Below are 10,877 nucleotides of genomic sequence, written 5' to 3'. Positions count from 1 at the left end.
GAGCGGCCCGGGGCTGAGAGCGGGTATTTTGAACACTCTGGCTTCTGGTGCAAGTGCAACCGGACCCTGCCAGCCTTTTGTTTGCAACGGATGGGGTGGGCTTTTTCTCTGAGGCCCCTGCTACCCGTTTGCTTGCAGCGTTTGGGGTGGGCATTTTCATTGGACGGCGGGAACGTTTCTACGAAACCCTGGAGCGTCCTGAGCGGCAAGGCTCTGGCTGTCAGGTTACAATTTTCTTCCGGATACCGTGAATGTTCCTGCAAGACACCCGATTTAGACAAGGGAGCGGGAAATTACATGTACTTTAAAAATCATGCTCATCCATTCAACATAAAAGGTGTGGAGGACTAAGAAAAGCAACAGGGAGACAGTGTATGATGGTGTTTAACTGATGAAGGGGGGGGGGGGGCTAATAGAGTGATTTAATGTTTCATGAGGGTGTGATTATTAAAATGGGTGGTTTTAGAGGGGGTTGGCTGGGGCTATCTGCGTGTGATTCGGGATTGGCACACAGGTATCTGTTGCAAGGGGGAAGGGGCATCTTGTTATTTGGAGGAAGGATGGGGCATTAGGGTATTGGTCTAGACCAGGGGTGCACAACTGATTTTGACAGAGGGCCGAAAGTACCTTACATGAGGGCTATAGTGGGCCGAAAAGTAAATGTGGGCGGGGCGTGGCAGGAGGCTTTTAAAACCACCAATTTGTACTAAACACATGGAAAAAGAATGTTTTTGAGGGGTAACGATTTTTATTTGCATTTCAAACTTACATTTTGTAATACACATTTTCCATTGTTATAATTTATTTCTATTTAGTTATTGTATCTTGCATGTTTAGTTAACTTATATATATTTTATTGACCCTAGATTGGACATGCCGTTATTTTGGACTGCTACAGTTTGCTATTCGGGTTGCCCAAGACATACCTCTCAACCATTTGTGTTGTAAAGGCGGGTGAAAACACCCGATTTTATTTTTGGCGGGTGAGAGGCCCATTGAAATGAATGGGCGTGCAGGAGGCTTGGCGGGTGAGTCAGCTGTTTACAAGGCGGGTGACACCCGCCAAAAGCGTGTGAGTTGAGAGCTATGCCAAGAGGAGTATGGCCTTCATTGAGTCAGGTTTCCTCAAACAGCCAAAGATGAACATCTCCCAACTGTGCCTGTTTTAGCTTTATTATTGGGTTCACTCTTGGAGTGCAACACTATGCCCCATGTCCCTCACCCCCAACCAAACACTATGACCCATGGCCCCCTCACATCCAACCAAACATTGTCCCATGGCCCCCTCATGTTCAACCAAACATTATGCCCCATGGCACCCTCACCCCCAACCAAACACTATGCCCCATGGCCCCCTCACCCATAACCAAACACTATGCCCCATGGCCCCCTCACCCCTAACCAAACACTATGCCCCATGGCACCCTCACCCCAACCAAACACTATGCCCCATGGCCCCCTCACCCCTAACCAAACACTATGCCCCTTGGCCCCCTCACACCCAAGCAAACACTATGCCCCATGGCCCCCTCACCCCCAGGCAAACACTTTGCCCCATGGCCCCCTCACATCCAACCAAACATTGTCCCATGGCCCCCTCATGTTCAACCAAACATTATGCCCCATGGCACCCTCACCCCCAACCAAACACTATGCCCCTTGGCCCCCTCACACCCAACCAAACACTATGCCCCATGGCCCCCTCACACCCAAGCAAACACTATGCCCCATGGCCCCCTCACCCCCAAGCAAACACTTTGCCCCAGGGCCCCCTTAACCCCAACCAAACACTATGGCAGTTGGAAAAAACATCTTTTTGGAGGTGTACCATTTTATTTGTATTTAAAGCTTACATGTTGTACTATACATTTCCCCAAATCATACAGGATGAAACAGTGAACCAGACATAGTTGATCAGTGAGAAACATTGCAGCGTTTCTCAGCTGTCAGTTTCTGGATCTCGGGCTCCAGTGAGGTTGTTCCTACTCTCAGGGTAGCATGGAGATGTTGGTCAGTAAGTCTTGTCCTTAGGCTGGATTTATGTAGTTTCATTTGTGAAAAAACTTGCTCACAAATGTAAGTACTGCCAAACATAGAAACCATCTTTAATGCTTCCCGTGACAGATTGGGGAATTGCGCAGTGTCCAGAGACTGATAGAAGACTAATAAAGGCATCTCTCTGTGTTTATTTTTGAGGGCACTACAGCACTGAAGTTCAATCAGTTCCAGTTGCAGTTCAGGTTGCGCACTGTCAACATCAGCTGAGAAAGGGTCTGCAAAAAGTTTAAAAGAGGCTCGCTGGGATTTGAATTGTGAGAAACGATTCTCAAAAACATTTTGCAGTTCCTTCAGGACCTTCACATGCTGATACCACCCTCCATACTTGTCATGGGGGGAAAAGCGGGGTAGTGTGCCAGCATCCCTTTCTCCAGTTGGGCTGTCAGAAGCCTTAACTTTATTTCAAAGGCACAAACTGCCTCAAACAGATCCGATATGAGATTTTGGCTTCCTTGCAACTGTAAATTTAAATCATTGAAATGGCCTGTCAGGTCAATCAGAAAAGCAAAGTCGGCTACCCAGTCAATATCTAGAATGCAGAAGTGTCCATTCCCTTTTCATCAAGGAATGCTTTTATTTCATGCCGTAAAGCAAAGAATCGCTCCAGCACATTGCCACGACTAAGCCATCGAACATCGGTGTGATATAGGACATCACCATAATCCGCCTTTACCTCTTCTAGAAACGCCTGAAACAATCAGTGATTTAAAGAGCGTGCACGGACAAAATTAACCGTTTTCACAACAAATTGGGTGAATTTCAAATGTTTTGCAGATAATGCCTCCTGGTGGATTATGCAGTGATAATTTTTTAAATGGACAGCCTTCTCGCCTAAGTGCCTTTTCAAGCAGCCAATAAACCCATTTTGCTCCCCAACCATGGCTGACGCCCCATCAGTCGTCACGCCTACCAACGCATCCCATGGCAAATTTAAATCATCAATGACTTTTTGAAAGGCATTAAAAATGTCAGCACCAGTAGTCCTGCCATGCAAAGATACCAGGGAAGCCAGTTCCTGAAATACTTTGCATTGATTATCGACCCCCCGAATGAAAATTAAGAGTTGGGCTGTGTCACTTGCATCTGTGCTCTCATCAAGGGCAGCTGAAAAGAACTTGACATCCTTACACTGCATTTTCAGTTGGCTGTAACAATTGTCAGCCATATCTACAATACGCCGCTGGATACTCATACGTGAAAGGGGAACATTTGCAAAAACATCTTTTTTTTCTTTGCACACTGCCTTGCAAATCTCCATCCGGCAGTCTTTAACGAAATCCCCATCTGTGAAAGGACGTTGCTGACCTTGCAATAAGCTGTGCAACCTTATAACTCGCAAAGGTGGCACATTCAGATTCTTTTTCTTTCTGGGCAAAAACACCCTGTTGCTTAGCCAGCTGTGTTTTTAGCTCCCCAGCTTTCTTAATTCTCGCTTCCCCCTGCAAATCCTTTTATTGTGAATGTTTTGATTCACAATGGCGGCGGATATTATATTCCTTGGGGACTGCTATTCGTTCGAGACAAATGAGACACAAACCCCCACCCCCCAACTCAGCACACACACAAACATGCACCCATACATACCCAAACCCCCCACCACTCCCCCCCACTCCAAACCCTCACCCCCAAATCAGCACACACACAAGCACCCAACCAGACCTGAACCCCCACCCCCCCAACTCAGCACACTCTCAAACATGCAAACATACAGACCCAAACCCCCACCCCCCAACTCAGCACACTCTCAAGCATGCACCCATACAGACCCGAACCCCCACCCCCAACTCAGCACACACACAAACATGCACCCATACAGACCCGAACCCCCACTCCCCCAACTCCAAACCCCCACCCCCCAAATCAGCACACACACACAAGCACCCAACCAGACCCGAAACCCCACCCCCCCAACTCAGCACACTCTCAAACATGCAAACATACAGACCCAAACCCCCACCCCCCAACTCAGCACACACACAAACATGCACCCATACAGACCCGACCCCCCCACCCCAAATCAGCACACACACAGACCCGAACCCCCACCCCCAACTCAGCACACACACAAACATGCACCCATACAGACCCGAACCCCCCCACCCCCCAACTCAGCACACAAAAAACATTCAAATCAAAACATTCATACACATCCGACAATTCCCCCACCCCCGCATCTCAACATACACACAAAAAACATTCAAATCCAAACATTCATACACATCTGACACCTCCCACCCCCGCATCTCAACATACACACAAAAAACATTAAAATCCAAACATCCGACACACATCCGGCACCCCCCACCCCCGCATCTCAACATACACACAAAATACATTCAAATCCAAACATCCGACACACATCCAACACCCCCCCCAGCCCCACATCTCAACATACACACAAAATACATTCAGATCCAAACATCCGACACACATCCAACACCCCCCACCCCAACATACACATCAAAAACATTATAATCCAAACATCCGAGACACATCCAACACCCCCCCACTCCCGCATCTCAACATACATACAAAATACATTCAAATCCAAACATCCGACACACATCCGACATGCATCCGACACCCCCCACCCCGCATCTCAACATACACACAAAAAACATTAAAATCCAAACATCCGACACACATCCGACCCCCCCCTCGCAACATACACACACAAACAAAGCAAAACAGACCCGACACACAAACAGACCACTTACCGGAGACGTGCTGGAAGGCAGGCAGGTAAGCGGCAGGTAAGCTGGAACGCTGGAATCGTACTACGGCTGGCGTGGTCCAAGGCTGAAATGCCTTCCGACATCAAGCCTTATGGACCACGCCAGCCGTAGTGCTGGCCCTCCATTGGTGCAGCACACACGCATTACGTGGCTCGTAGGAGCGACGTGGTGCGTGTGTGTGCTGAGCCAATGAGGGCCAGTGTTTTGTCCGGCCCGGAAGACAACAAAGACTTTCCTAATGGAAAGTCTTTGTGCCTCGCGGGCCGGCCAAAAGAGCATGGTGGGCCGCAACTGGCCCGCGGGCCGTATGTTGTGCACCAATGGTCTAGACTAGAGGGAGGGATTGGGCATCTTGGTGGGGTCAGAATGGTTTTATAGGGGCATGCTGGTGTGGCTCTGGGGGATGGGGCACTTTTGTGTGGATCTGGAGAAAGGGGCTACATTGGTGTGGGTCTGGAGGGAGGGATAGGACATAGTGGTGTGGATCTGGGGGAGGGATAGGGACAGTGGTGTGGGTTTGGGGAGGGTTGGGGTACATTGGTGTGGATCTGGGCGGAGGGATGGTGCACATGGGTGTGTTTCTGGAGGGAGAGATGGGGCACAGTGGGTCTGGAGGGTGGCATGGGTCATCTAGGTGTGGGTTGGAAAGTTGGGGCATCTTGATGTGGCTCTGGAGGGAGGTGGTGGGGGCACATTAGCGTGGATCTGGGCGGAGGGATGCAGCACATGGGTGTGTTTCTGGAGGGAGAGATGGGGCACAGTGGGTCTGGAGGGTGGCATGGGTCATCTAGGTGTGGGTTGGAAAGTTGGAGGGGCATCTTGGTGTGGCTCTGGAGGGAGGTGGTGGGGGCACATTGGTGTGGATCTGGGCGGAGGGATGGTGCACATGGGTGCGTTTCTGGAGGGAGAGATTGGGCACAGTGGGTCTGGAGGGTGCCATGGGTCATCTAGGTGTGGGTGGGATGGGGCACCTTGGTGTGGCTCTGGCGGGAGGTTGTGGGTGCACATTGGTGTGGCTCTGGAGGGAGGTGGTGGGGGCACATTGGTGTGGATCTGGGCGGAGGGATGGTGCACATGGATGTGTTTCTGGAGGGAGAGATGGGGCAGAGTGGGTCTGGAGGGTGGCATTGGTCATCTAGGTGTGGGTTGGGAAGTGGGATGGGACATCTTGGTGTGGCTCTGGAGTGAGGTGGTGGGTGCACATTGGTGTGGCTATGGAGGACAGGGACATTGGTCTGAGGAGGGATGGCCGCATATTGGTGTGGGTCTGGAAGGAGGGGATGGGGCACATTGGTGTGGGTCTGGGCGGATTGGGGGCATACTAGGATGGGTGGTTTTAGAGGGGGTTGGCTGTGGCTATCTGCATTTGATTCAGGATCGGCACATGGGCATCTGATGCAAGGGGAAGGGGCATCTTGCTATGTGGCAGGAGGATGGGGCATTATGGTATTGGTCTAGAGGGAGGGATGGGGCATCTTGGTGTGGTTCTGAGAGGGAGGGATGGGGCACGTTGGTGTGGGTCTGGAGGGAGGGATTGGGGCTCATTGGTCAGAGGACGGATAGGGGCATCTTTCTGTGTAGAAGGGAGCATGGGCCATCATGGTAATGGGTCTTGAGGAAGGGATTGGGCATCTTGGAGTCTGGATCGAAGGGGGCATTGTTGATCTGGAATGGAGGGACAGGGCATATAATGGGGGCGTGTCGCAATGGTGGAGCATGTGGGTCAGGGCTGGAGCACTCTGGTGGGAAGGAAAGGGGTATCTGGGTGTGAAGGGAGGGATTGGGTATGTTTGTCTTGAGAGAAGGATGTTGGTTTATTGGAGTGGTGGGAGCATGTGTGTGTTGAAGGGATGGGGCGTGGGAGCATGTGTGTGTCGAAGGGATGGGGTAATCGGGTGTGCTTATATAGAGAGAGGGTGAATGGCGCCATCTGAGTGTGAGTCTGGAAGTAGAGGTGAAGCATATGGGTGTGGCTCTGAGGGGTGGAGCATCTTGGTGTAGGTATGGAGGAACGGATGTTGGTGTCTTTGTGTTGGTTTTGATGGAGGGATGGTGGCATGTGGGTCAGGAGGGAGGTGGCATTTGAATCTGGAACATGTGTTTGGAAGGAGAAATGGGGCATTTGAGTGTGAATGGTATCTGCTTGTGGGTGGGGGCATGAAGGATCATTAACAGTGGAGCAGCAGGAGGGAGAGCCGTGGCCCGACCTCGGTTGTATCCCAGACGTGCACACCCACAGCCCGGGGCACCTCTCGCAGAGCGGTCCGGTGCCTGTGGTCTGCCAGGGAGCAGGGATTCCCCTCCACCGGAGAGGGGACCGCGACCCAGCAGATGGCCGGCAGGGTTGGGTTAACCTGCTGGGGATGTCCCCAACCACGCACCGGAAAGGAAGCCCTGCGCAGCCCCCTCTCCTCACTGAGCCCGCATCTGTGCTGGTCGGGGGCGCGCACTACTCTCTGACCTGCCAGCGGGTGGGCCTTGGTGGGCACACCCCGGTCAGCAGGGAGGTCCCGAGTGGGGGCAGCCTGAAGCCGAGGGGCACCTGACTGCTCTCGAGGGGCGCCTCCCCAGGCGCACAGGGGCCCGGCACGCCAGGCATGAGCCCTGAGCCATGGTGCAGCTGGCTTACTCGACGGTGGGCGCCAAGGTTCCAGCCGCCCACATCTGTGGGTGACCTTCCCTCTTTCCCAGGTACCTGGAGCTGGGCCCTATGCGGCCGGGCTGGGGTTTGAAGACTCTAGCGGTCCCACCCAACCCCCTGTCTGTGTTGCCTCTGGCCCGCCTCGCAGTCCGTCTCCCAGCCCCCTCCAAAAGGGAAGCAGAAGGGGTCATGGAAGGAGGAGTAGATTGGGCAGGTGGCGGAGCGGCCTACCTCCATCCCCCTTGGAAGCGCTGTGCTGCTGCAGGGGTGGTCAGGCTTCCCAGGCTGAGCACCTGAATTATTTTTTTCTTTTTTAAACCACAATGGTTTCGGCCGAGCTAGACAGGGTGCTGGGCTGTTCCGCCACAGGCGGTCCTGCCTCCCCCGACCTCTCCTGCACTGGCAGGGTCAGGCCGAAGTCTGGAACAAAAAAAAAGTTGCCTGTGACTCTTGGTGGTGGATCACTCGACTCGTGCATTGATGAAGAACGCAGCTAGCTGCGAGAATTAGTGTGAATTGCAGGACACATTGATCAACACTTCGAACGCACCATGTGGCCCTGGGTTTTTCCCGGGGCTACGCCTGTCTGAGGGTCGCTTGTACATCAATCGCCCCGGGGTTCCCCCCCAGGGGTGTGGCTGGGGCTGTTGCAGGGACCCCATTCCATTCATCCTCCTAAGGTCAGACCCCGATCAGCACCGTCGCTGGATCCTTAGATCTGGCGCGCAAGTTCATTGCCGACGCGTCCTGGCCTCCCCAGTTTCCCCACCTCATGCTGGTTTCGGGAGGGCCGGGTGGCCGGCGCGCCCCCGGAAGAGGTGGTGGTGGCGGCAGCATGCTTTAAAAAAGCCTGGCGCACTTTCACCCTACCCCGGGGCATCTGGCCGTGCTGTGTGTGGCTGTCTTTGGTCTCCCACGGCTGCCGGCGCAGGATGACCATGGAGCGTGGACCTTGTGACCATGTGGGCTTCTGCCGCAGATTGGGACAGCGCACACTCACCTCTGCCAGAGGCACAGGGCTGGGGCAACCCGCCGTACGGGCCCGAGGCCAGCTGCCCTGAGCTTTGTGCTCCCCGACCACGGCCTCAGATCAGACTTGGTGACCTGCTGAATTTAAGCATATTACTAAGCAGAGGAAAATAAACTAACCAGGATTCCCTCAGTAACGGCCAGTGAAAAGGGAAGAGCCCAGCGCTGAATCCCCATTCATCGGCAGGTGTGGGAAATGTGGCGTTCAGAAGACCGACTCCCTGGCATCGCTCAGGGGGCTCAAGTCCTTCTGATTGAGTCTCACCACGCAGATGGTGTTAGGCCGATAGCGGCCTCTTGCACACTGGGATCAGGTCTTCTTGGAGTCAGGTTGCTTGGGAATGCAGCCCATAGCGTGTGGTAAACTTTGTCCAAGGCTAAATACGGGCGTGAGACTGATGGCCAACAAGTACCGTAAGGGAAAGTTGAACAGAAGTTTGAAGAGAGAGTTCAAGAGGGCGTGAAACAGTTGAGAGGTAAACTGGTGGGGTCTGTGCAGCCCGCCCACAGGATTCAACACGGCAGCCAGGTTGGTCACCTGGAACGTGGGAAGCCCTTGCAGGTCTGCGGCCCGGGCACATCCAGCCCCAGCAGGGCGCATTTCCTCTCCAGCGGTGCACCACGACCGGCTGGGAAGGCCCCAGGAGGCAGGTGGCTCTCTGCTCCAGCAGGGAGTGTTACAGCCCCCTGGCAGCAATTTTGCAGTGTCCACGGGGCTGAGGGAGATAGACCGCCACCTCGCCCTTATCCGGCAACTGTCCTGGCCCCTCTCTAGAGTGGCGACGGGAGACAGGGCTCCTGATGCGACTGTGGTGGACTGCCCTCAATACGCCCCGACCACGTCATGCTGCCGGACGGGGAGGCCCACAAAGGGCGCCAGGAGTCTGAGGTGATGTCGGTTAACCACGCAACCTGTCTGGAAACACTGACCAAGGAGTATAACGCGTGCCCGAATTAGAGGGCCGAATTTATTTTTTTATTATTTTTTTTTTTATTTTTATTTTTATTGGCATAAAATGCCTTTAAAAAGAGAGAGGAGATGAATGTTTCACTACAATTAGTTCATTCTTCTCTCCTTGAGTGTTCGGATATCTCTCGTCTGATGGCACCTTAGCATCATGAGTTTGTAAGTCGCTTTCGATCCTTCGCCTTTGCTTCACTCTCACAATTTTGTCCTTGTTTTAGGTGTTATATCAGTAGTTTTTTCAACAGGCTCAAAAAGCGAATTAACGCATAATGCAGGTGTTTTTCCCGGCTGTCGAACAGAGCTTGCCACCAATCGTCCGCACTTGGCGTTTGAAATTTCATTAATTGGGGCCCTAATGTCAATGATCTCTCCCGGTGTAGGCTTTTGCATTCGAGTGTTAAATGTTTTAGAGTTTCTTCCTTCTTGTTGCAGAATCTGCAGGCTGCATTGGGTTCTTCTATTTTGCGTTGCTCTCTAGTCCACTCTCTTGTTTTAAATGCATTTAATCTGAAGTGTAGAAACAAAGCTCTGCTGCCGTTGTCTGGGGACAGTTCGATATAAGGCTGTAGGGTGTTTAGATTTCTTGCTTCGCTCGGCACCTCCTTCATTAAGTTGTTGGCTGATCTTAAGTTCCCAGTCATGATCCAATCTAATCGCCAGACCTTAGTTTTTGCAGCATTCGGATTGTCGTGTAGGATTTTTAGGTTGATGTCATAAAAAGCCATAATTTCCTCGCAGCGTTTATACCACATTGATAGCAGACAGTTGGGATTTCCTTTGCTGGGATTTTGTAGTATTTCGAATTGTAGGGCCACTTTCTTCATGGTTATCTTTCTAAAGAGGCTCAGCAGATTCCAACTGACTCGTGCATTAATTGATGTTAGGTTTAGCTCGTATCTGATGCAAGCAGTTGATGTACCCTTTGGTAGTTGCAGAACTCTTACCCAGAAGATGTTTTCTAAGGTAGGCCAGACATCCGCGGAGCATCCGAGGGCATTTTCAGCACCAAAAATCAGGGCCGGCACTACCTTTTGTGAGTAAAAGTTCCTTACCGGTTTTATTGAAAATTTACCGTATTTCTTATGTAAGACGCTAGCTTGGCATGCAAATTGCCGACATTTGGATTTGGCTATCTGTTCCCATTGACTGTCGTTCAGGCTCGAGTTAATTTGCAATGCCATTTAGGTTTTTTGTGCTTTGTTGTTTTCAAGTTTTGCAATGTTAACACCTCACACTTTTTTTTATTGATTTGTAAGCCATTAGCTCTCACGTAGAGGTCTACTGCGTCAATCTTTCGCTGTCGGCCTATGGGTGTTATGTCTAGCAATATTAGGTCGTCGGCGTAAAGCATCCAGCTTAACGGGGCTCCGTGTATTTTTGGAGAGAAGGAGCGCACGCTGTCAATTGCATCTCCAATGTCCGATAAGAATAGGTTGAATATTATAGC

At 51.9% G+C, this 10,877-nt stretch overlaps 1 non-coding gene across 1 annotated transcript; it reads left to right on the top strand.

Annotated features, from left to right (window-relative positions):
- The first annotated feature begins 7,879 nt into the window (after nt 1–7,879).
- LOC138474854 (5.8S ribosomal RNA) lies at nt 7,880–8,030 on the top strand. The gene has a single exon (XR_011269085.1). It is a non-coding gene; the product is annotated as a 5.8S ribosomal RNA (ribosomal RNA).
- Nucleotides 8,031–10,877: the final 2,847 nt, after the last annotated feature.

The sequence above is a fragment of the Ambystoma mexicanum genome, chromosome 8, assembly GCF_040938575.1.
Source record: "Ambystoma mexicanum isolate Mex_15411 chromosome 8, UKY_AmexF1_1, whole genome shotgun sequence".
Classification (NCBI taxonomy): domain Eukaryota; kingdom Metazoa; phylum Chordata; class Amphibia; order Caudata; family Ambystomatidae; genus Ambystoma; species Ambystoma mexicanum.
This window is presented reverse-complemented; position numbering and strand designations above follow the sequence as displayed.